At 46.2% G+C, this 24,108-nt stretch overlaps 15 non-coding genes and 5 pseudogenes across 15 annotated transcripts; all 20 read right to left on the reverse strand.

Annotated features, from left to right (window-relative positions):
- Positions 1-798: 798 nt before the first annotated feature.
- On the reverse strand, positions 799-989 carry LOC141208616 (U2 spliceosomal RNA). Its single transcript, XR_012278838.1, has one exon. It is a non-coding gene; the product is annotated as a U2 spliceosomal RNA (small nuclear RNA).
- Positions 990-2,112: 1,123 nt separating this feature from the next.
- Positions 2,113-2,303, reverse strand: LOC141208617 (U2 spliceosomal RNA). The gene has a single exon (XR_012278839.1). It is a non-coding gene; the product is annotated as a U2 spliceosomal RNA (small nuclear RNA).
- Positions 2,304-3,424: 1,121 nt separating this feature from the next.
- Positions 3,425-3,606, reverse strand: LOC141210529 (U2 spliceosomal RNA). Its single transcript, XR_012280694.1, has one exon. It is a non-coding gene; the product is annotated as a U2 spliceosomal RNA (small nuclear RNA).
- Positions 3,607-4,130: 524 nt separating this feature from the next.
- On the reverse strand, positions 4,131-4,246 carry LOC141210750 (U2 spliceosomal RNA; annotated as a pseudogene).
- Positions 4,247-5,365: 1,119 nt separating this feature from the next.
- Positions 5,366-5,556, reverse strand: LOC141208618 (U2 spliceosomal RNA). Its single transcript, XR_012278840.1, has one exon. It is a non-coding gene; the product is annotated as a U2 spliceosomal RNA (small nuclear RNA).
- Positions 5,557-6,677: 1,121 nt separating this feature from the next.
- On the reverse strand, positions 6,678-6,868 carry LOC141208619 (U2 spliceosomal RNA). The gene has a single exon (XR_012278841.1). It is a non-coding gene; the product is annotated as a U2 spliceosomal RNA (small nuclear RNA).
- Positions 6,869-7,989: 1,121 nt separating this feature from the next.
- Positions 7,990-8,171, reverse strand: LOC141210530 (U2 spliceosomal RNA). The gene has a single exon (XR_012280695.1). It is a non-coding gene; the product is annotated as a U2 spliceosomal RNA (small nuclear RNA).
- A 524-nt stretch (positions 8,172-8,695) lies between these two features.
- Positions 8,696-8,811, reverse strand: LOC141210751 (U2 spliceosomal RNA; annotated as a pseudogene).
- Positions 8,812-9,929: 1,118 nt separating this feature from the next.
- LOC141208620 (U2 spliceosomal RNA) lies at positions 9,930-10,120 on the reverse strand. The gene has a single exon (XR_012278842.1). It is a non-coding gene; the product is annotated as a U2 spliceosomal RNA (small nuclear RNA).
- A 1,121-nt stretch (positions 10,121-11,241) lies between these two features.
- Positions 11,242-11,417, reverse strand: LOC141210686 (U2 spliceosomal RNA; annotated as a pseudogene).
- Positions 11,418-12,211: 794 nt separating this feature from the next.
- LOC141210824 (U2 spliceosomal RNA) lies at positions 12,212-12,303 on the reverse strand (annotated as a pseudogene).
- A 1,122-nt stretch (positions 12,304-13,425) lies between these two features.
- On the reverse strand, positions 13,426-13,607 carry LOC141210531 (U2 spliceosomal RNA). Its single transcript, XR_012280696.1, has one exon. It is a non-coding gene; the product is annotated as a U2 spliceosomal RNA (small nuclear RNA).
- Positions 13,608-14,131: 524 nt separating this feature from the next.
- Positions 14,132-14,247, reverse strand: LOC141210766 (U2 spliceosomal RNA; annotated as a pseudogene).
- A 1,121-nt stretch (positions 14,248-15,368) lies between these two features.
- On the reverse strand, positions 15,369-15,559 carry LOC141208621 (U2 spliceosomal RNA). Its single transcript, XR_012278843.1, has one exon. It is a non-coding gene; the product is annotated as a U2 spliceosomal RNA (small nuclear RNA).
- Positions 15,560-16,684: 1,125 nt separating this feature from the next.
- On the reverse strand, positions 16,685-16,875 carry LOC141210214 (U2 spliceosomal RNA). Its single transcript, XR_012280388.1, has one exon. It is a non-coding gene; the product is annotated as a U2 spliceosomal RNA (small nuclear RNA).
- Positions 16,876-18,001: 1,126 nt separating this feature from the next.
- LOC141208622 (U2 spliceosomal RNA) lies at positions 18,002-18,192 on the reverse strand. Its single transcript, XR_012278844.1, has one exon. It is a non-coding gene; the product is annotated as a U2 spliceosomal RNA (small nuclear RNA).
- Positions 18,193-19,317: 1,125 nt separating this feature from the next.
- LOC141210215 (U2 spliceosomal RNA) lies at positions 19,318-19,508 on the reverse strand. The gene has a single exon (XR_012280389.1). It is a non-coding gene; the product is annotated as a U2 spliceosomal RNA (small nuclear RNA).
- A 1,127-nt stretch (positions 19,509-20,635) lies between these two features.
- LOC141208623 (U2 spliceosomal RNA) lies at positions 20,636-20,826 on the reverse strand. Its single transcript, XR_012278845.1, has one exon. It is a non-coding gene; the product is annotated as a U2 spliceosomal RNA (small nuclear RNA).
- Positions 20,827-21,947: 1,121 nt separating this feature from the next.
- Positions 21,948-22,138, reverse strand: LOC141210093 (U2 spliceosomal RNA). The gene has a single exon (XR_012280271.1). It is a non-coding gene; the product is annotated as a U2 spliceosomal RNA (small nuclear RNA).
- A 1,121-nt stretch (positions 22,139-23,259) lies between these two features.
- On the reverse strand, positions 23,260-23,450 carry LOC141210050 (U2 spliceosomal RNA). Its single transcript, XR_012280230.1, has one exon. It is a non-coding gene; the product is annotated as a U2 spliceosomal RNA (small nuclear RNA).
- Between the last annotated feature and the right edge of the window lie 658 nt (positions 23,451-24,108).

Below are 24,108 nucleotides of genomic sequence, written 5' to 3' on the forward strand. Positions count from 1 at the left end.
TCCTGCTGCTGCTGCTGCTGGCTGTCCAGCAGCAGACTGAAGGTGGCTGCTGCTGTGCGCAGGTATATAAAGGCTCAGAGCCTATTATGACACGCGCAGCCAGCATTCCATTGCCACATTCCGTCTACTGCAGGCGGGATACCTGGATGGCTGAATGTCACTGAGAAGCTCACAGAGACCGCCATAAGCAACAGTTTAAAAGAATGCCACAGACTAATCAACCAAACTTTTTGGGTTGGTTTCTCTTTTATAGTCTGCAGGCATTAAATGAAAGAAGTCAGTGTTCCAGCAGAGGGAGACAACGTTTCAGAAAAGGCATTGTAGCAAACCAAAAAAGAAATTTTAAGCGCAGCAGAGTAACCAGCTCACATACCTGTTAGCTCAGGTGAGTTTAAAAGGCTGCTGTTGATAACAAGGGCATTTGCTAAATAGATGGTGTGTGTGCAACAATATACTGAAAGGTCAATTATATTGTGCAGCTTATCTCACCACCTGTAGTTATTTAGGTGAAAGCTCCAAAATGCTTGCCTAATATGTCTGTTTATCCAAAAGGAAGTATAGAGGGAGAGCTAGATAGATAGCATTGCATTACATTACATTACATGGCAATGCAATGCACAGTTGCTGAAGTTGAACCAAAATGAGCTTGTCATCTGGCTTCTGCAACTTTTAACATGAAAAATCCAATGAGGAGAAGAAAAGCAAAGCCAAAGAGTCCATCCCAAAATCCGACAAACAAGCAAAATGAACAAAAAGCATTGAATTCAATTCTTTCTGATTTTAGAAACTGCATTAAAGAAGGGGTGCACCGGTCCTGGAGATACTGCAATACCAGGTCAATGCGTGGAGTGGACAGAGCAAGCTCTTTTTCCATCTCCCTGTTCTAAAAATCCATTTAATATATGGTCCCCAGATAGGGGACGTATCAGATATTAAACTGATAAGAACAGATACTACACTTGATCTTAGCCAAAAGGCCGAGAAGCGATAACCAGAATTGGTTTCCGACTACGGTGCCACCCAAGGATTCTGAAAAGTCCATTTGTGGAGATGGCCACCTGGACTCCCGTTAAGAAGACATGCTGTCAACCTCTAGATCCCTCACATGCCTGCACTTTTCGGCTTGCTGCTGCTGCAATCCACGCGTTTTAGATCTGCATAACTCCACCTCTTTTAGCACAGTACCCTCAACCCCCGGCTGTTCCCACCCGCCTCAACACCGTTGGAAGGGAGGAGAACCAATTAAGGCGGGGGGGGGGGGGTGGAACGAGCAGCTGTCTACCCTTAGCAGGAGGGTTGCTGATTAATTACCTCTCCTGCTGCTGCTGCTGCTGGCTGTCCAGCAGCAGACTGAAGGTGGCTGCTGCTGTGCGCAGGTATATAAAGGCTCAGAGCCTATTATGACACGCGCAGCCAGCGTTCCATTGCTACATTCCGTCTACTGCAGGCGGGATACCTGGATGGCTGAATGTCACTGAGAAGCTCACAGAGACCGCCATAAGCAACAGTTTAAAAGAATGCCACAGACTAATCAACCAAACTTTTTGGGTTGGTTTCTCTTTTATAGTCTGCAGGCATTAAATGAAAGAAGTCAGTGTTCCAGCAGAGGGAGACAACGTTTCAGAAAAGGCATTGTAGCAAACCAAAAAAGAAATTTTAAGCGCAGCAGAGTAACCAGCTCACATACCTGTTAGCTCAGGTGAGTTTAAAAGGCTGCTGTTGATAACAAGGGCATTTGCTAAATAGATGGTGTGTGTGCAACAATATACTGAAAGGTCAATTATATTGTGCAGCTTATCTCACCACCTGTAGTTATTTAGGTGAAAGCTCCAAAATGCTTGCCTAATATGTCTGTTTATCCAAAAGGAAGTATAGAGGGAGAGCTAGATAGATAGCATTGCATTACATTACATTACATGGCAATGCAATGCACAGTTGCTGAAGTTGAACCAAAATGAGCTTGTCATCTGGCTTCTGCAACTTTTAACATGAAAAATCCAATGAGGAGAAGAAAAGCAAAGCCAAAGAGTCCATCCCAAAATCCGACAAACAAGCAAAATGAACAAAAAGCATTGAATTCAATTCTTTCTGATTTTAGAAACTGCATTAAAGAAGGGGTGCACCGGTCCTGGAGATACTGCAATACCAGGTCAATGCGTGGAGTGGACAGAGCAAGCTCTTTTTCCATCTCCCTGTTCTAAAAATCCATTTAATATATGGTCCCCAGATAGGGGACGTATCAGATATTAAACTGATAAGAACAGATACTACACTTGATCTTAGCCAAAAGGCCGAGAAGCGATAACCAGAATTGGTTTCCGACTACGGTGCCACCCAAGGATTCTGAAAAGTCCATTTGTGGAGATGGCCACCTGGACTCCCGTTAAGAAGACATGCTGTCAACCTCTAGATCCCTCACATGCCTGCACTTTTCGGCTTGCTGCTGCTGCAATCCACGCGTTTTAGATCTGCATAACTCCACCTCTTTTAGCACAGTACCCTCAACCCCCGGCTGTTCCCACCCGCCTCAACACCGTTGGAAGGGAGGAGAACCAATTAAGGCGGGGGGGGGGGTGGAACGAGCAGCTGTCTACCCTTAGCAGGAGGGTTGATGATTAATTACCTCTCCTGCTGCTGCTGCTGCTGGCTGTCCAGCAGCAGACTGAAGGTGGCTGCTGCTGTGCGCAGGTATATAAAGGCTCAGAGCCTATTATGACACGCGCAGCCAGCGTTCCATTGCCACATTCCGTCTACTGCAGGCGGGATACCTGGATGGCTGAATGTCACTGAGAAGCTCACAGAGACCGCCATAAGCAACAGTTTAAAAGAATGCCACAGACTAATCAACCAAACTTTTTGGGTTGGTTTCTCTTTTATAGTCTGCAGGCATTAAATGAAAGAAGTCAGTGTTCCAGCAGAGGGAGACAACGTTTCAGAAAAGGCATTGTAGCAAACCAAAAAAGAAATTTTAAGCGCAGCAGAGTAACCAGCTCACATACCTGTTAGCTCAGGTGAGTTTAAAAGGCTGCTGTTGATAACAAGGGCATTTGCTAAATAGATGGTGTGTGTGCAACAATATACTGAAAGGTCAATTATATTGTGCAGCTTATCTCACCACCTGTAGTTATTTAGGTGAAAGCTCCAAAATGCTTGCCTAATATGTCTGTTTATCCAAAAGGAAGTATAGAGGGAGAGCTAGATAGATAGCATTGCATTACATTACATTACATGGCAATGCAATGCACAGTTGCTGAAGTTGAACCAAAATGAGCTTGTCATCTGGCTTCTGCAACTTTTAACATGAAAAATCCAATGAGGAGAAGAAAAGCAAAGCCAAAGAGTCCATCCCAAAATCCGACAAACAAGCAAAATGAACAAAAAGCATTGAATTCAATTCTTTCTGATTTTAGAAACTGCATTAAAGAAGGGGTGCACCGGTCCTGGAGATACTGCAATACCAGGTCAATGCGTGGAGTGGACAGAGCAAGCTCTTTTTCCATCTCCCTGTTCTAAAAATCCATTTAATATATGGTCCCCAGATAGGGGACGTATCAGATATTAAACTGATAAGAACAGATTTTTTGATTGAAGCTGCATCCAAGGCACTGAAAAATGTGACCGAAGTCACACCAAAACAGCGCACGAGGCGAGGATTCATGTGGACCCTTCCCGGAGGAGAGGGTCCCCAATAAACCATCCCCATCCCTCCGAGCCAGAAGGCCACAGCGAGGGTCAGGGATCTCCGATGCTCTCCCTAGCCGAAGCTGGAGAAGAGCCGTTTTCGTGCTCCCAGCTTCCATCTAGGCTGCCACCCTAGTGGAGCTGGAGCCTGTGTTGGTTTCTCAGCCCAAAGCTGACCGGACCTCCGACCGGGTTTATAAAAATTCCCCTTCCTAGCCCGGAGGCCAGGAATAGGGGGGGTTGCTCAGAAAGTATGATTGGCAAAGGTGCGGCGTGCTACGAAGCCAAGTCTTTCTGGGGTTCCCAGTCCCAGTAAGCTTGGACTCCCACCAGGGCGCCTACTCCTGGGGCACATTGCTCCAAAGCCCTCACACTTACCCAGCCTAGTGACTTCGATCCTGGAGGGCCATGTTTTCCATCAGATAACTCTATGAGCCACCTGGCGTACTAAGAAGTGCACCAAACCAGTGTGTAATATGCATCAATTTACTAGGGCAGCCCAAGGACAAAACTGCCTTTTCAAAAGATACTACACTTGATCTTAGCCAAAAGGCCGAGAAGCGATAACCAGAATTGGTTTCCGACTACGGTGCCACCCAAGGATTCTGAAAAGTCCATTTGTGGAGATGGCCACCTGGACTCCCGTTAAGAAGACATGCTGTCAACCTCTAGATCCCTCACATGCCTGCACTTTTCGGCTTGCTGCTGCTGCAATCCACGCGTTTTAGATCTGCATAACTCCACCTCTTTTAGCACAGTACCCTCAACCCCCGGCTGTTCCCACCCGCCTCAACACCGTTGGAAGGGAGGAGAACCAATTAAGGCGGGGGGGGGTGGAACGAGCAGCTGTCTACCCTTAGCAGGAGGGTTGCTGATTAATTACCTCTCCTGCTGCTGCTGCTGCTGGCTGTCCAGCAGCAGACTGAAGGTGGCTGCTGCTGTGCGCAGGTATATAAAGGCTCAGAGCCTATTATGACACGCGCAGCCAGCGTTCCATTGCCACATTCCGTCTACTGCAGGCGGGATACCTGGATGGCTGAATGTCACTGAGAAGCTCACAGAGACCGCCATAAGCAACAGTTTAAAAGAATGCCACAGACTAATCAACCAAACTTTTTGGGTTGGTTTCTCTTTTATAGTCTGCAGGCATTAAATGAAAGAAGTCAGTGTTCCAGCAGAGGGAGACAACGTTTCAGAAAAGGCATTGTAGCAAACCAAAAAAGAAATTTTAAGCGCAGCAGAGTAACCAGCTCACATACCTGTTAGCTCAGGTGAGTTTAAAAGGCTGCTGTTGATAACAAGGGCATTTGCTAAATAGATGGTGTGTGTGCAACAATATACTGAAAGGTCAATTATATTGTGCAGCTTATCTCACCACCTGTAGTTATTTAGGTGAAAGCTCCAAAATGCTTGCCTAATATGTCTGTTTATCCAAAAGGAAGTATAGAGGGAGAGCTAGATAGATAGCATTGCATTACATTACATTACATGGCAATGCAATGCACAGTTGCTGAAGTTGAACCAAAATGAGCTTGTCATCTGGCTTCTGCAACTTTTAACATGAAAAATCCAATGAGGAGAAGAAAAGCAAAGCCAAAGAGTCCATCCCAAAATCCGACAAACAAGCAAAATGAACAAAAAGCATTGAATTCAATTCTTTCTGATTTTAGAAACTGCATTAAAGAAGGGGTGCACCGGTCCTGGAGATACTGCAATACCAGGTCAATGCGTGGAGTGGACAGAGCAAGCTCTTTTTCCATCTCCCTGTTCTAAAAATCCATTTAATATATGGTCCCCAGATAGGGGACGTATCAGATATTAAACTGATAAGAACAGATACTACACTTGATCTTAGCCAAAAGGCCGAGAAGCGATAACCAGAATTGGTTTCCGACTACGGTGCCACCCAAGGATTCTGAAAAGTCCATTTGTGGAGATGGCCACCTGGACTCCCGTTAAGAAGACATGCTGTCAACCTCTAGATCCCTCACATGCCTGCACTTTTCGGCTTGCTGCTGCTGCAATCCACGCGTTTTAGATCTGCATAACTCCACCTCTTTTAGCACAGTACCCTCAACCCCCGGCTGTTCCCACCCGCCTCAACACCGTTGGAAGGGAGGAGAACCAATTAAGGCGGGGGGGGGGGTGGAACGAGCAGCTGTCTACCCTTAGCAGGAGGGTTGCTGATTAATTACCTCTCCTGCTGCTGCTGCTGCTGGCTGTCCAGCAGCAGACTGAAGGTGGCTGCTGCTGTGCGCAGGTATATAAAGGCTCAGAGCCTATTATGACACGCGCAGCCAGCGTTCCATTGCCACATTCCGTCTACTGCAGGCGGGATACCTGGATGGCTGAATGTCACTGAGAAGCTCACAGCTACCGCCATAAGCAACAGTTTAAAAGAATGCCACAGACTAATCAACCAAACTTTTTGGGTTGGTTTCTCTTTTATAGTCTGCAGGCATTAAATGAAAGAAGTCAGTGTTCCAGCAGAGGGAGACAACGTTTCAGAAAAGGCATTGTAGCAAACCAAAAAAGAAATTTTAAGCGCAGCAGAGTAACCAGCTCACATACCTGTTAGCTCAGGTGAGTTTAAAAGGCTGCTGTTGATAACAAGGGCATTTGCTAAATAGATGGTGTGTGTGCAACAATATACTGAAAGGTCAATTATATTGTGCAGCTTATCTCACCACCTGTAGTTATTTAGGTGAAAGCTCCAAAATGCTTGCCTAATATGTCTGTTTATCCAAAAGGAAGTATAGAGGGAGAGCTAGATAGATAGCATTGCATTACATTACATTACATGGCAATGCAATGCACAGTTGCTGAAGTTGAACCAAAATGAGCTTGTCATCTGGCTTCTGCAACTTTTAACATGAAAAATCCAATGAGGAGAAGAAAAGCAAAGCCAAAGAGTCCATCCCAAAATCCGACAAACAAGCAAAATGAACAAAAAGCATTGAATTCAATTCTTTCTGATTTTAGAAACTGCATTAAAGAAGGGGTGCACCGGTCCTGGAGATACTGCAATACCAGGTCAATGCGTGGAGTGGACAGAGCAAGCTCTTTTTCCATCTCCCTGTTCTAAAAATCCATTTAATATATGGTCCCCAGATAGGGGACGTATCAGATATTAAACTGATAAGAACAGATACTACACTTGATCTTAGCCAAAAGGCCGAGAAGCGATAACCAGAATTGGTTTCCGACTACGGTGCCACCCAAGGATTCTGAAAAGTCCATTTGTGGAGATGGCCACCTGGACTCCCGTTAAGAAGACATGCTGTCAACCTCTAGATCCCTCACATGCCTGCACTTTTCGGCTTGCTGCTGCTGCAATCCACGCGTTTTAGATCTGCATAACTCCACCTCTTTTAGCACAGTACCCTCAACCCCCGGCTGTTCCCACCCGCCTCAACACCGTTGGAAGGGAGGAGAACCAATTAAGGCGGGGGGGGGGGTGGAACGAGCAGCTGTCTACCCTTAGCAGGAGGGTTGATGATTAATTACCTCTCCTGCTGCTGCTGCTGCTGGCTGTCCAGCAGCAGACTGAAGGTGGCTGCTGCTGTGCGCAGGTATATAAAGGCTCAGAGCCTATTATGACACGCGCAGCCAGCGTTCCATTGCCACATTCCGTCTACTGCAGGCGGGATACCTGGATGGCTGAATGTCACTGAGAAGCTCACAGAGACCGCCATAAGCAACAGTTTAAAAGAATGCCACAGACTAATCAACCAAACTTTTTGGGTTGGTTTCTCTTTTATAGTCTGCAGGCATTAAATGAAAGAAGTCAGTGTTCCAGCAGAGGGAGACAACGTTTCAGAAAAGGCATTGTAGCAAACCAAAAAAGAAATTTTAAGCGCAGCAGAGTAACCAGCTCACATACCTGTTAGCTCAGGTGAGTTTAAAAGGCTGCTGTTGATAACAAGGGCATTTGCTAAATAGATGGTGTGTGTGCAACAATATACTGAAAGGTCAATTATATTGTGCAGCTTATCTCACCACCTGTAGTTATTTAGGTGAAAGCTCCAAAATGCTTGCCTAATATGTCTGTTTATCCAAAAGGAAGTATAGAGGGAGAGCTAGATAGATAGCATTGCATTACATTACATTACATGGCAATGCAATGCACAGTTGCTGAAGTTGAACCAAAATGAGCTTGTCATCTGGCTTCTGCAACTTTTAACATGAAAAATCCAATGAGGAGAAGAAAAGCAAAGCCAAAGAGTCCATCCCAAAATCCGACAAACAAGCAAAATGAACAAAAAGCATTGAATTCAATTCTTTCTGATTTTAGAAACTGCATTAAAGAAGGGGTGCACCGGTCCTGGAGATACTGCAATACCAGGTCAATGCGTGGAGTGGACAGAGCAAGCTCTTTTTCCATCTCCCTGTTCTAAAAATCCATTTAATATATGGTCCCCAGATAGGGGACGTATCAGATATTAAACTGATAAGAACAGATTTTTTGATTGAAGCTGCATCCAAGGCACTGAAAAATGTGACCGAAGTCACACCAAAACAGCGCACGAGGCGAGGATTCATGTGGACCCTTCCCGGAGGAGAGGGTCCCCAATAAACCATCCCCATCCCTCCGAGCCAGAAGGCCACAGCGAGGGTCAGGGATCTCCGATGCTCTCCCTAGCCGAAGCTGGAGAAGAGCCGTTTTCGTGCTCCCAGCTTCCATCTAGGCTGCCACCCTAGTGGAGCTGGAGCCTGTGTTGGTTTCTCAGCCCAAAGCTGACCGGACCTCCGACCGGGTTTATAAAAATTCCCCTTCCTAGCCCGGAGGCCAGGAATAGGGGGGGTTGCTCAGAAAGTATGATTGGCAAAGGTGCGGCGTGCTACGAAGCCAAGTCTTTCTGGGGTTCCCAGTCCCAGTAAGCTTGGACTCCCACCAGGGCGCCTACTCCTGGGGCACATTGCTCCAAAGCCCTCACACTTACCCAGCCTAGTGACTTCGATCCTGGAGGGCCATGTTTTCCATCAGATAACTCTATGAGCCACCTGGCGTACTAAGAAGTGCACCAAACCAGTGTGTAATATGCATCAATTTACTAGGGCAGCCCAAGGACAAAACTGCCTTTTCAAAAGATACTACACTTGATCTTAGCCAAAAGGCCGAGAAGCGATAACCAGAATTGGTTTCCGACTACGGTGCCACCCAAGGATTCTGAAAAGTCCATTTGTGGAGATGGCCACCTGGACTCCCGTTAAGAAGACATGCTGTCAACCTCTAGATCCCTCACATGCCTGCACTTTTCGGCTTGCTGCTGCTGCAATCCACGCGTTTTAGATCTGCATAACTCCACCTCTTTTAGCACAGTACCCTCAACCCCCGGCTGTTCCCACCCGCCTCAACACCGTTGGAAGGGAGGAGAACCAATTAAGGCGGGGGGGGTGGAACGAGCAGCTGTCTACCCTTAGCAGGAGGGTTGCTGATTAATTACCTCTCCTGCTGCTGCTGCTGCTGGCTGTCCAGCAGCAGACTGAAGGTGGCTGCTGCTGTGCGCAGGTATATAAAGGCTCAGAGCCTATTATGACACGCGCAGCCAGCGTTCCATTGCCACATTCCGTCTACTGCAGGCGGGATACCTGGATGGCTGAATGTCACTGAGAAGCTCACAGAGACCGCCATAAGCAACAGTTTAAAAGAATGCCACAGACTAATCAACCAAACTTTTTGGGTTGGTTTCTCTTTTATAGTCTGCAGGCATTAAATGAAAGAAGTCAGTGTTCCAGCAGAGGGAGACAACGTTTCAGAAAAGGCATTGTAGCAAACCAAAAAAGAAATTTTAAGCGCAGCAGAGTAACCAGCTCACATACCTGTTAGCTCAGGTGAGTTTAAAAGGCTGCTGTTGATAACAAGGGCATTTGCTAAATAGATGGTGTGTGTGCAACAATATACTGAAAGGTCAATTATATTGTGCAGCTTATCTCACCACCTGTAGTTATTTAGGTGAAAGCTCCAAAATGCTTGCCTAATATGTCTGTTTATCCAAAAGGAAGTATAGAGGGAGAGCTAGATAGATAGCATTGCATTACATTACATTACATGGCAATGCAATGCACAGTTGCTGAAGTTGAACCAAAATGAGCTTGTCATCTGGCTTCTGCAACTTTTAACATGAAAAATCCAATGAGGAGAAGAAAAGCAAAGCCAAAGAGTCCATCCCAAAATCCGACAAACAAGCAAAATGAACAAAAAGCATTGAATTCAATTCTTTCTGATTTTAGAAACTGCATTAAAGAAGGGGTGCACCGGTCCTGGAGATACTGCAATACCAGGTCAATGCGTGGAGTGGACAGAGCAAGCTCTTTTTCCATCTCCCTGTTCTAAAAATCCATTTAATATATGGTCCCCAGATAGGGGACGTATCAGATATTAAACTGATAAGAACAGATACTACACTTGATCTTAGCCAAAAGGCCGAGAAGCGATAACCAGAATTGGTTTCCGACTACGGTGCCACCCAAGGATTCTGAAAAGTCCATTTGTGGAGATGGCCACCTGGACTCCCGTTAAGAAGACATGCTGTCAACCTCTAGATCCCTCACATGCCTGCACTTTTCGGCTTGCTGCTGCTGCAATCCACGCGTTTTAGATCTGCATAACTCCACCTCTTTTAGCACAGTACCCTCAACCCCCGGCTGTTCCCACCCGCCTCAACACCGTTGGAAGGGAGGAGAACCAATTAAGGCGGGGGGGGGGGTGGAACGAGCAGCTGTCTACCCTTAGCAGGAGGGTTGCTGATTAATTACCTCTCCTGCTGCTGCTGCTGCTGGCTGTCCAGCAGCAGACTGAAGGTGGCTGCTGCTGTGCGCAGGTATATAAAGGCTCAGAGCCTATTATGACACGCGCAGCCAGCGTTCCATTGCCACATTCCGTCTACTGCAGGCGGGATACCTGGATGGCTGAATGTCACTGAGAAGCTCACAGCTACCGCCATAAGCAACAGTTTAAAAGAATGCCACAGACTAATCAACCAAACTTTTTGGGTTGGTTTCTCTTTTATAGTCTGCAGGCATTAAATGAAAGAAGTCAGTGTTCCAGCAGAGGGAGACAACGTTTCAGAAAAGGCATTGTAGCAAACCAAAAAAGAAATTTTAAGCGCAGCAGAGTAACCAGCTCACATACCTGTTAGCTCAGGTGAGTTTAAAAGGCTGCTGTTGATAACAAGGGCATTTGCTAAATAGATGGTGTGTGTGCAGCAATATACTGAAAGGTCAATTATATTGTGCAGCTTATCTCACCACCTGTAGTTATTTAGGTGAAAGCTCCAAAATGCTTGCCTAATATGTCTGTTTATCCAAAAGGAATTATAGAGGGAGAGCTAGATAGATAGCATTGCATTACATTACATTACATGGCAATGCAATGCACAGTTGCTGAAGTTGAACCAAAATGAGCTTGTCATCTGGCTTCTGCAACTTTTAACATGAAAAATCCAATGAGGAGAAGAAAAGCAAAGCCAAAGAGTCCATCCCAAAATCCGACAAACAAGCAAAATGAACAAAAAGCATTGAATTCAATTCTTTCTGATTTTAGAAACTGCATTAAAGAAGGGGTGCACCGGTCCTGGAGATACTGCAATACCAGGTCAATGCGTGGAGTGGACAGAGAAAGCTCTTTTTCCATCTCCCTGTTCTAAAAATCCATTTAATATATGGTCCCCAGATAGGGGACGTATCAGATATTAAACTGATAAGAACAGATCTTATCGAAAGCCCGAATTCGTGTACAAAACCCGAGTGCGCTTAAAAAAGTGACAAGTGCCACAAAAAAAAGTGCACTAGGATGCTGGTCTTCTTGAAACCCTCTCCAAAAGGAGAAGGGTCCCCCAAACCATTCCCCGTCCCTCCGAGCCAGAAGGCCACAGCGAGGAACAGGGACAAATAGCCACCTCCAGCCGGAGCCAGAGGCGACCCAATCTTACCCCCAATACCTGCCCGAGTTCTCACCCGAGCAAGGCACTGGGAGCCAAAGACTGTGCTCCCCTCCCGGAAAAGGGTAGCCAACAACGCTCTCCTCCCGAAAGAGGAGAGCCAGTGGGGTTCAGGGGGGAGCGGAACCTGATGGCCACACACTCCCCCCCTAGACCTGCCAAGAGAGGAACCCGTAAGGGAACCGCATCCCGACAAAATCCTAGTAAGGACGTGGACACACGTGAAAAAGTGGACACACAGTGACAAAAAAAAATTAAATAAATAGTGAAGGTTTCACAGTATAATACTGCCCGGACCTTCGACCGGGAATTGAAAAATTCCCCATCCTAAGGCCAGAAGGCCCGGAATAAGGGTGTGTGTGAAGAAAGAAATATTGAAGTGCTAGTGCAAATGTGCCATAAACTCAAGTGGGGTTCCCAATCCCAGTGAGTTAAGGCACCCCAGGGTCACCACTCCTGGGGCACTTCACACTTCGGGCTTTCGATCTTCCCCGGCCCAATGGCGTCGATCCTGGGGGGCCATGCTTTCCACCAGATGACTATATTAGCCACCTGGCGTACTAACAAGCGCCTAAACCCCAGTGTGCATAATGTATCAATCTACTAGGGCGGCCAACATCCAAAACCGCCTTTTCGAAAGATACTACACTTGATCTTAGCCAAAAGGCCGAGAAGCGATAACCAGAATTGGTTTCCGACTACGGTGCCACCCAAGGATTCTGAAAAGTCCATTTGTGGAGATGGCCACCTGGACTCCCGTTAAGAAGACATGCTGTCAACCTCTAGATCCCTCACATGCCTGCACTTTTCGGCTTGCTGCTGCTGCAATCCACGCGTTTTAGATCTGCATAACTCCACCTCTTTTAGCACAGTACCCTCAACCCCCGGCTGTTCCCACCCGACTCAACACCGTTGGAAGGGAGGAGAACCAATTAAGGCGGGGGGTGGGGGTGGAACGAGCAGCTGTCTACCCTTAGCAGGAGGGTTGCTGATTAATTACCTCTCCTGCTGCTGCTGCTGCTGGCTGTCCAGCAGCAGACTGAAGGTGGCTGCTGCTGTGCGCAGGTATATAAAGGCTCAGAGCCTATTATGACACGCGCAGCCAGCGTTCCATTGCCACATTCCGTCTACTGCAGGCGGGATACCTGGATGGCTGAATGTCACTGAGAAGCTCACAGAGACCGCCATAAGCAACAGTTTAAAAGAATGCCACAGACTAATCAACCAAACTTTTTGGGTTGGTTTCTCTTTTATAGTCTGCAGGCATTAAATGAAAGAAGTCAGTGTTCCAGCAGAGGGAGACAACGTTTCAGAAAAGGCATTGTAGCAAACCAAAAAAGAAATTTTAAGCGCAGCAGAGTAACCAGCTCACATACCTGTTAGCTCAGGTGAGTTTAAAAGGCTGCTGTTGATAACAAGGGCATTTGCTAAATAGATGGTGTGTGTGCAACAATATACTGAAAGGTCAATTATATTGTGCAGCTTATCTCACCACCTGTAGTTATTTAGGTGAAAGCTCCAAAATGCTTGCCTAATATGTCTGTTTATCCAAAAGGAAGTATAGAGGGAGAGCTAGATAGATAGCATTGCATTACATTACATTACATGGCAATGCAATGCACAGTTGCTGAAGTTGAACCAAAATGAGCTTGTCATCTGGCTTCTGCAACTTTTAACATGAAAAATCCAATGAGGAGAAGAAAAGCAAAGCCAAAGAGTCCATCCCAAAATCCGACAAACAAGCAAAATGAACAAAAAGCATTGAATTCAATTCTTTCTGATTTTAGAAACTGCATTAAAGAAGGGGTGCACCGGTCCTGGAGATACTGCAATACCAGGTCAATGCGTGGAGTGGACAGAGCAAGCTCTTTTTCCATCTCCCTGTTCTAAAAATCCATTTAATATATGGTCCCCAGATAGGGGACGTATCAGATATTAAACTGATAAGAACAGATTTTTTGATTGAAGCTGCATCCAAGGCACTGAAAAATGTGACCGAAGTCACACCAAAACAGCGCACGAGGCGAGGATTCATGTGGACCCTTCCCGGAGGAGAGGGTCCCCAATAAACCATCCCCATCCCTCCGAGCCAGAAGGCCACAGCGAGGGTCAGGGATCTCCGATGCTCTCCCTAGCCGAAGCCGGAGAAGAGCCGTTTTCGTGCTCCCAGCTTCCATCTAGGCTGCCACCCTAGTGGAGCTGGAGCCTGTGTTGGTTTCTCAGCCCAAAGCTGACCGGACCTCCGACCGGGTTTATAAAAATTCCCCTTCCTAGCCCGGAGGCCAGGAATAGGGGGGGTTGCTCAGAAAGTATGATTGGCAAAGGTGCGGCGTGCTACGAAGCCAAGTCTTTCTGGGGTTCCCAGTCCCAGTAAGCTTGGACTCCCACCAGGGTGCCTACTCCTGGGGCACATTGCTCCAAAGCCCTCACACTTACCCAGCCTAGTGACTTCGATCCTGGAGGGCCATGTTTTCCATCAGATAACTCTATGAGCCACCTGGCGTACTAACAAGTGCACCAAACCAGTGTGTAATATGCATCAATTTACTAGGGCAGCCCAAGGACAAAACTGCCTTTTCAAAAGATACTACACTTGATCTTAGCCAAAAGGCCGAGAAGCGATAACCAGAATTGGTTTCCGACTACGGTGCCACCCAAGGATTCTGAAAAGTCCATTTGTGGAGATGGCCACCTGGACTCCCGTTAAGAAGACATGCTGTCAACCTCTAGATCCCTCACATGCCTGCACTTTTCGGCTTGCTGCTGCTGCAATCCACGCGTTTTAGATCTGCATAACTCCACCTCTTTTAGCACAGTACCCTCAACCCCCGGCTGTTCCCACCCGCCTCAACACCGTTGGAAGGGAGGAGAACCAATTAAGGCGGGGGGGGGGGTGGAACGAGCAGCTGTCTACCCTTAGCAGGAGGGTTGCTGATTAATTACCTCTCCTGCTGCTGCTGCTGCTGGCTGTCCAGCAGCAGACTGAAGGTGGCTGCTGCTGTGCGCAGGTATATAAAGGCTCAGAGCCTATTATGACACGCGCAGCCAGCGTTCCATTGCCACATTCCGTCTACTGCAGGCGGGATACCTGGATGGCTGAATGTAACTGAGAAGCTCACAGAGACCGCCATAAGCAACAGTTTAAAAGAATGCCACAGACTAATCAACCAAACTTTTTGGGTTGGTTTCTCTTTTATAGTCTGCAGGCATTAAATGAAAGAAGTCAGTGTTCCAGCAGAGGGAGACAACGTTTCAGAAAAGGCATTGTAGCAAACCAAAAAAGAAATTTTAAGCGCAGCAGAGTAACCAGCTCACATACCTGTTAGCTCAGGTGAGTTTAAAAGGCTGCTGTTGATAACAAGGGCATTTGCTAAATAGATGTTGTGTGTGCAACAATATACTGAAAGGTCAATTATATTGTGCAGCTTATCTCACCACCTGTAGTTATTTAGGTGAAAGCTCCAAAATGCTTGCCTAATATGTCTGTTTATCCAAAAGGAAGTATAGAGGGAGAGCTAGATAGATAGCATTGCATTACATTACATTACATGGCAATGCAATGCACAGTTGCTGAAGTTGAACCAAAATGAGCTTGTCATCTGGCTTCTGCAACTTTTAACATGAAAAATCCAATGAGGAGAAGAAAAGCAAAGCCAAAGAGTCCATCCCAAAATCCGACAAACAAGCAAAATGAACAAAAAGCATTGAATTCAATTCTTTCTGATTTTAGAAACTGCATTAAAGAAGGGGTGCACCGGTCCTGGAGATACTGCAATACCAGGTCAATGCGTGGAGTGGACAGAGCAAGCTCTTTTTCCATCTCCCTGTTCTAAAAATCCATTTAATATATGGTCCCCAGATAGGGGACGTATCAGATATTAAACTGATAAGAACAGATACTACACTTGATCTTAGCCAAAAGGCCGAGAAGCGATAACCAGAATTGGTTTCCGACTACGGTGCCACCCAAGGATTCTGAAAAGTCCATTTGTGGAGATGGCCACCTGGACTCCCGTTAAGAAGACATGCTGTCAACCTCTAGATCCCTCACATGCCTGCACTTTTCGGCTTGCTGCTGCTGCAATCCACGCGTTTTATATCTGCATAACTCCACCTCTTTTAGCACAGTACCCTCAACCCCCGGCTGTTCCCACCCGCCTCAACACCGTTGGAAGGGAGGAGAACCAATTAAGGCGGGGGGGGGGGGGGGTGGAACGAGCAGCTGTCTACCCTTAGCAGGAGGGTTGCTGATTAATTACCTCTCCTGCTGCTGCTGCTGCTGGCTGTCCAGCAGCAGACTGAAGGTGGCTGCTGCTGTGCGCAGGTATATAAAGGCTCAGAGCCTATTATGACACGCGCAGCCAGCGTTCCATTGCCACATTCCGTCTACTGCAGGCGGGATACCTGGATGGCTGAATGTCACTGAGAAGCTCACAGAGACCGCCATAAGCAACAGTTTAAAAGAATGCCACAGACTAATCAACCAAACTTTTTGGGTTGGTTTCTCTTTTATAGTCTGCAGGCATTAAATGAAAGAAGTCAGTGTTCCAGCAGAGGGAGACAACGTTTCAGAAAAGGCATTGTAGCAAACCAAAAAAGAAATTTTAAGCGCAGCAGAGTAACCAGCTCACATACCTGTTAGCTCAGGTGAGTTTAAAAGGCTGCTGTTGATAACAAGGGCATTTGCTAAATAGATGGTGTGTGTGCAACAATATACTGAAAGGTCAATTATATTGTGCAGCTTATCTCACCACCTGTAGTTATTTAGGTGAAAGCTCCAAAATGCTTGCCTAATATGTCTGTTTATCCAAAAGGAAGTATAGAGGGAGAGCTAGATAGATAGCATTGCATTACATTACATTACATGGCAATGCAATGCACAGTTGCTGAAGTTGAACCAAAATGAGCTTGTCATCTGGCTTCTGCAACTTTTAACATGAAAAATCCAATGAGGAGAAGAAAAGCAAAGCCAAAGAGTCCATCCCAAAATCCGACAAACAAGCAAAATGAACAAAAAGCATTGAATTCAATTCTTTCTGATTTTAGAAACTGCATTAAAGAAGGGGTGCACCGGTCCTGGAGATACTGCAATACCAGGTCAATGCGTGGAGTGGACAGAGCAAGCTCTTTTTCCATCTCCCTGTTCTAAAAATCCATTTAATATATGGTCCCCAGATAGGGGACGTATCAGATATTAAACTGATAAGAACAGATACTACACCTGATCTTAGCCAAAAGGCCGAGAAGCGATAACCAGAATTGGTTTCCGACTACGGTGCCACCCAAGGATTCTGAAAAGTCCATTTGTGGAGATGGCCACCTGGACTCCCGTTAAGAAGACATGCTGTCAACCTCTAGATCCCTCACATGCCTGCACTTTTCGGCTTGCTGCTGCTGCAATCCACGCGTTTTAGATCTGCATAACTCCACCTCTTTTAGCACAGTACCCTCAACCCCCGGCTGTTCCCACCCGCCTCAACACCGTTGGAAGGGAGGAGAACCAATTAAGGCGGGGGGGGGGTGGAACGAGCAGCTGTCTACCCTTAGCAGGAGGGTTGCTGATTAATTACCTCTCCTGCTGCTGCTGCTGCTGCTGCTGGCTGTCCAGCAGCAGACTGAAGGTGGCTGCTGCTGTGCGCAGGTATATAAAGGCTCAGAGCCTATTATGACACGCGCAGCCAGCGTTCCATTGCCACATTCCGTCTACTGCAGGCGGGATACCTGGATGGCTGAATGTCACTGAGAAGCTCACAGAGACCGCCATAAGCAACAGTTTAAAAGAATGCCACAGACTAATCAACCAAACTTTTTGGGTTGGTTTCTCTTTTATAGTCTGCAGGCATTAAATGAAAGAAGTCAGTGTTCCAGCAGAGGGAGACAACGTTTCAGAAAAGGCATTGTAGCAAACCATAAAAGAAATTTTAAGCGCAGCAGAGTAACCAGCTCACATACCTGTTAGCTCAGGTGAGTTTAAAAGGCTGCTGTTGATAACAAGGGCATTTGCTAAATAGATGTTGTGTGTGCAACAATATACTGAAAGGTCAATTATATTGTGCAGCTTATCTCACCACCTGTAGTTATTTAGGTGAAAGCTCCAAAATGCTTGCCTAATATGTCTGTTTATCCAAAAGGAAGTATAGAGGGAGAGCTAGATAGATAGCATTGCATTACATTACATTACATGGCAATGCAATGCACAGTTGCTGAAGTTGAACCAAAATGAGCTTGTCATCTGGCTTCTGCAACTTTTAACATGAAAAATCCAATGAGGAGAAGAAAAGCAAAGCCAAAGAGTCCATCCCAAAATCCGACAAACAAGCAAAATGAACAAAAAGCATTGAATTCAATTCTTTCTGATTTTAGAAACTGCATTAAAGAAGGGGTGCACCGGTCCTGGAGATACTGCAATACCAGGTCAATGCGTGGAGTGGACAGAGCAAGCTCTTTTTCCATCTCCCTGTTCTAAAAATCCATTTAATATATGGTCCCCAGATAGGGGACGTATCAGATATTAAACTGATAAGAACAGATACTACACTTGATCTTAGCCAAAAGGCCGAGAAGCGATAACCAGAATTGGTTTCCGACTACGGTGCCACCCAAGGATTCTGAAAAGTCCATTTGTGGAGATGGCCACCTGGACTCCCGTTAAGAAGACATGCTGTCAACCTCTAGATCCCTCACATGCCTGCACTTTTCGGCTTGCTGCTGCTGCAATCCACGCGTTTTATATCTGCATAACTCCACCTCTTTTAGCACAGTACCCTCAACCCCCGGCTGTTCCCACCCGCCTCAACACCGTTGGAAGGGAGGAGAACCAATTAAGGCGGGGGGGGGGGGGGGTGGAACGAGCAGCTGTCTACCCTTAGCAGGAGGGTTGCTGATTAATTACCTCTCCTGCTGCTGCTGCTGCTGGCTGTCCAGCAGCAGACTGAAGGTGGCTGCTGCTGTGCGCAGGTATATAAAGGCTCAGAGCCTATTATGACACGCGCAGCCAGCGTTCCATTGCCACATTCCGTCTACTGCAGGCGGGATACCTGGATGGCTGAATGTCACTGAGAAGCTCACAGAGACCGCCATAAGCAACAGTTTAAAAGAATGCCACAGACTAATCAACCAAACTTTTTGGGTTGGTTTCTCTTTTATAGTCTGCAGGCATTAAATGAAAGAAGTCAGTGTTCCAGCAGAGGGAGACAACGTTTCAGAAAAGGCATTGTAGCAAACCAAAAAAGAAATTTTAAGCGCAGCAGAGTAACCAGCTCACATACCTGTTAGCTCAGGTGAGTTTAAAAGGCTGCTGTTGATAACAAGGGCATTTGCTAAATAGATGGTGTGTGTGCAACAATATACTGAAAGGTCAATTATATTGTGCAGCTTATCTCACCACCTGTAGTTATTTAGGTGAAAGCTCCAAAATGCTTGCCTAATATGTCTGTTTATCCAAAAGGAAGTATAGAGGGAGAGCTAGATAGATAGCATTGCATTACATTACATTACATGGCAATGCAATGCACAGTTGCTGAAGTTGAACCAAAATGAGCTTGTCATCTGGCTTCTGCAACTTTTAACATGAAAAATCCAATGAGGAGAAGAAAAGCAAAGCCAAAGAGTCCATCCCAAAATCCGACAAACAAGCAAAATGAACAAAAAGCATTGAATTCAATTCTTTCTGATTTTAGAAACTGCATTAAAGAAGGGGTGCACCGGTCCTGGAGATACTGCAATACCAGGTCAATGCGTGGAGTGGACAGAGCAAGCTCTTTTTCCATCTCCCTGTTCTAAAAATCCATTTAATATATGGTCCCCAGATAGGGGACGTATCAGATATTAAACTGATAAGAACAGATACTACACCTGATCTTAGCCAAAAGGCCGAGAAGCGATAACCAGAATTGGTTTCCGACTACGGTGCCACCCAAGGATTCTGAAAAGTCCATTTGTGGAGATGGCCACCTGGACTCCCGTTAAGAAGACATGCTGTCAACCTCTAGATCCCTCACATGCCTGCACTTTTCGGCTTGCTGCTGCTGCAATCCACGCGTTTTAGATCTGCATAACTCCACCTCTTTTAGCACAGTACCCTCAACCCCCGGCTGTTCCCACCCGCCTCAACACCGTTGGAAGGGAGGAGAACCAATTAAGGCGGGGGGGGGGGTGGAACGAGCAGCTGTCTACCCTTAGCAGGAGGGTTGCTGATTAATTACCTCTCCTGCTGCTGCTGCTGCTGCTGCTGGCTGTCCAGCAGCAGACTGAAGGTGGCTGCTGCTGTGCGCAGGTATATAAAGGCTCAGAGCCTATTATGACACGCGCAGCCAGCGTTCCATTGCCACATTCCGTCTACTGCAGGCGGGATACCTGGATGGCTGAATGTCACTGAGAAGCTCACAGAGACCGCCATAAGCAACAGTTTAAAAGAATGCCACAGACTAATCAACCAAACTTTTTGGGTTGGTTTCTCTTTTATAGTCTGCAGGCATTAAATGAAAGAAGTCAGTGTTCCAGCAGAGGGAGACAACGTTTCAGAAAAGGCATTGTAGCAAACCATAAAAGAAATTTTAAGCGCAGCAGAGTAACCAGCTCACATACCTGTTAGCTCAGGTGAGTTTAAAAGGCTGCTGTTGATAACAAGGGCATTTGCTAAATAGATGGTGTGTGTGCAACAATATACTGAAAGGTCAATTATATTGTGCAGCTTATCTCACCACCTGTAGTTATTTAGGTGAAAGCTCCAAAATGCTTGCCTAATATGTCTGTTTATCCAAAAGGAAGTATAGAGGGAGAGCTAGATAGATAGCATTGCATTACATTACATTACATGGCAATGCAATGCACAGTTGCTGAAGTTGAACCAAAATGAGCTTGTCATCTGGCTTCTGCAACTTTTAACATGAAAAATCCAATGAGGAGAAGAAAAGCAAAGCCAAAGAGTCCATCCCAAAATCCGACAAACAAGCAAAATGAACAAAAAGCATTGAATTCAATTCTTTCTGATTTTAGAAACTGCATTAAAGAAGGGGTGCACCGGTCCTGGAGATACTGCAATACCAGGTCAATGCGTGGAGTGGACAGAGCAAGCTCTTTTTCCATCTCCCTGTTCTAAAAATCCATTTAATATATGGTCCCCAGATAGGGGACGTATCAGATATTAAACTGATAAGAACAGATACTACACTTGATCTTAGCCAAAAGGCCGAGAAGCGATAACCAGAATTGGTTTCCGACTACGGTGCCACCCAAGGATTCTGAAAAGTCCATTTGTGGAGATGGCCACCTGGACTCCCGTTAAGAAGACATGCTGTCAACCTCTAGATCCCTCACATGCCTGCACTTTTCGGCTTGCTGCTGCTGCAATCCACGCGTTTTATATCTGCATAACTCCACCTCTTTTAGCACAGTACCCTCAACCCCCGGCTGTTCCCACCCGCCTCAACACCGTTGGAAGGGAGGAGAACCAATTAAGGCGGGGGGGGGGGTGGAACGAGCAGCTGTCTACCCTTAGCAGGAGGGTTGCTGATTAATTACCTCTCCTGCTGCTGCTGCTGCTGGCTGTCCAGCAGCAGACTGAAGGTGGCTGCTGCTGTGCGCAGGTATATAAAGGCTCAGAGCCTATTATGACACGCGCAGCCAGCGTTCCATTGCCACATTCTGTCTACTGCAGGCGGGATACCTGGATGGCTGAATGTCACTGAGAAGCTCACAGAGACCGCCATAAGCAACAGTTTAAAAGAATGCCACAGACTAATCAAGCAAACTTTTTGGGTTGGTTTCTCTTTTATAGTCTGCAGGCATTAAATGAAAGAAGTCAGTGTTCCAGCAGAGGGAGACAACGTTTCAGAAAAGGCATTGTAGCAAACCAAAAAAGAAATTTTAAGCGCAGCAGAGTAACCAGCTCACATACCTGTTAGCTCAGGTGAGTTTAAAAGGCTGCTGTTGATAACAAGGGCATTTGCTAAATAGATGGTGTGTGTGCAACAATATACTGAAAGGTCAATTATATTGTGCAGCTTATCTCACCACCTGTAGTTATTTAGGTGAAAGCTCCAAAATGCTTGCCTAATATGTCTGTTTATCCAAAAGGAAGTATAGAGGGAGAGCTAGATAGATAGCATTGCATTACATTACATTACATGGCAATGCAATGCACAGTTGCTGAAGTTGAACCAAAATGAGCTTGTCATCTGGCTTCTGCAACTTTTAACATGAAAAATCCAATGAGGAGAAGAAAAGCAAAGCCAAAGAGTCCATCCCAAAATCCGACAAACAAGCAAAATGAACAAAAAGCATTGAATTCAATTCTTTCTGATTTTAGAAACTGCATTAAAGAAGGGGTGCACCGGTCCTGGAGATACTGCAATACCAGGTCAATGCGTGGAGTGGACAGAGCAAGCTCTTTTTCCATCTCCCTGTTCTAAAAATCCATTTATTATATGGTCCCCAGATAGGGGACGTATCAGATATTAAACTGATAAGAACAGATACTACACTTGATCTTAGCCAAAAGGCCGAGAAGCGATAACCAGAATTGGTTTCCGACTACGGTGCCACCCAAGGATTCTGAAAAGTCCATTTGTGGAGATGGCCACCTGGACTCCCGTTAAGAAGACATGCTGTCAACCTCTAGATCCCTCACATGCCTGCACTTTTCGGCTTGCTGCTGCTGCAATCCACGCGTTTTAGATCTGCATAACTCCACCTCTTTTAGCACAGTACCCTCAACCCCCGGCTGTTCCCACCCGCCTCAACACCGTTGGAAGGGAGGAGAACCAATTAAGGCGGGGGGGGGGGTGGAACGAGCAGCTGTCTACCCTTAGCAGGAGGGTTGCTGATTAATTACCTCTCCTGCTGCTGCTGCTGCTGGCTGTCCAGCAGCAGACTGAAGGTGGCTGCTGCTGTGCGCAGGTATATAAAGGCTCAGAGCCTATTATGACACGCGCAGCCAGCGTTCCATTGCCACATTCCGTCTACTGCAGGCGGGATACCTGGATGGCTGAATGTCACTGAGAAGCTCACAGAGACCGCCATAAGCAACAGTTTAAAAGAATGCCACAGACTAATCAACCAAACTTTTTGGGTTGGTTTCTCTTTTATAGTCTGCAGGCATTAAATGAAAGAAGTCAGTGTTCCAGCAGAGGGAGACAACGTTTCAGAAAAGGCATTGTAGCAAACCAAAATAGAAATTTTAAGCGCAGCAGAGTAACCAGCTCACATACCTGTTAGCTCAGGTGAGTTTAAAAGGCTGCTGTTGATAACAAGGGCATTTGCTAAATAGATGGTGTGTGTGCAACAATATACTGAAAGGTCAATTATATTGTGCAGCTTATCTCACCACCTGTAGTTATTTAGGTGAAAGCTCCAAAATGCTTGCCTAATATGTCTGTTTATCCAAAAGGAAGTATAGAGGGAGAGCTAGATAGATAGCATTGCATTACATTACATTACATGGCAATGCAATGCACAGTTGCTGAAGTTGAACCAAAATGAGCTTGTCATCTGGCTTCTGCAACTTTTAACATGAAAAATCCAATGAGGAGAAGAAAAGCAAAGCCAAAGAGTCCATCCCAAAATCCAACAAACAAGCAAAATGAACAAAAAGCATTGAATTCAATTCTTTCTGATTTTAGAAACTGCATTAAAGAAGGGGTGCACCGGTCCTGGAGATACTGCAATACCAGGTCAATGCGTGGAGTGGACAGAGCAAGCTCTTTTTCCATCTCCCTGTTCTAAAATTCCATTTAATATATGGTCCCCAGATAGGGGACGTATCAGATATTAAACTGATAAGAACAGATACTACACTTGATCTTAGCCAAAAGGCCGAGAAGCGATAACCAGAATTGGTTTCCGACTACGGTGCCACCCAAGGATTCTGAAAAGTCCATTTGTGGAGATGGCCACCTGGACTCCCGTTAAGAAGACATGCTGTCAACCTCTAGATCCCTCACATGCCTGCACTTTTCGGCTTGCTGCTGCTGCAATCCACGCGTTTTAGATCTGCATAACTCCACCTCTTTTAGCACAGTACCCTCAACCCCCGGCTGTTCCCACCCGCCTCAACACCGTTGGAAGGGAGGAGAACCAATTAAGGCGGGGGGGGTGGAACGAGCAGCTGTCTACCCTTAGCAGGAGGGTTGCTGATTAATTACCTCTCCTGCTGCTGCTGCTGCTGGCTGTCCAGCAGCAGACTGAAGGTGGCTGCTGCTGTGCGCAGGTATATAAAGGCTCAGAGCCTATTATGACACGCGCAGCCAGCGTTCCCTTGCCACATTCCGTCTACTGCAGGCGGGATACCTGGATGGCTGAATGTCACTGAGAAGCTCACAGAGACCGCCATAAGCAACAGTTTAAAAGAATGCCACAGACTAATCAACCAAACTTTTTGGGTTGGTTTCTCTTTTATAGTCTGCAGGCATTAAATGAAAGAAGTCAGTGTTCCAGCAGAGGGAGACAACGTTTCAGAAAAGGCATTGTAGCAAACCAAAAAAGA

This window comes from Phyllobates terribilis, unplaced genomic scaffold, assembly GCF_046119375.1.
Source record: "Phyllobates terribilis strain yellow unplaced genomic scaffold, ASM4611937v1 Scaffold_169__1_contigs__length_4117513, whole genome shotgun sequence".
Lineage (NCBI taxonomy): Eukaryota > Metazoa > Chordata > Amphibia > Anura > Dendrobatidae > Phyllobates > Phyllobates terribilis.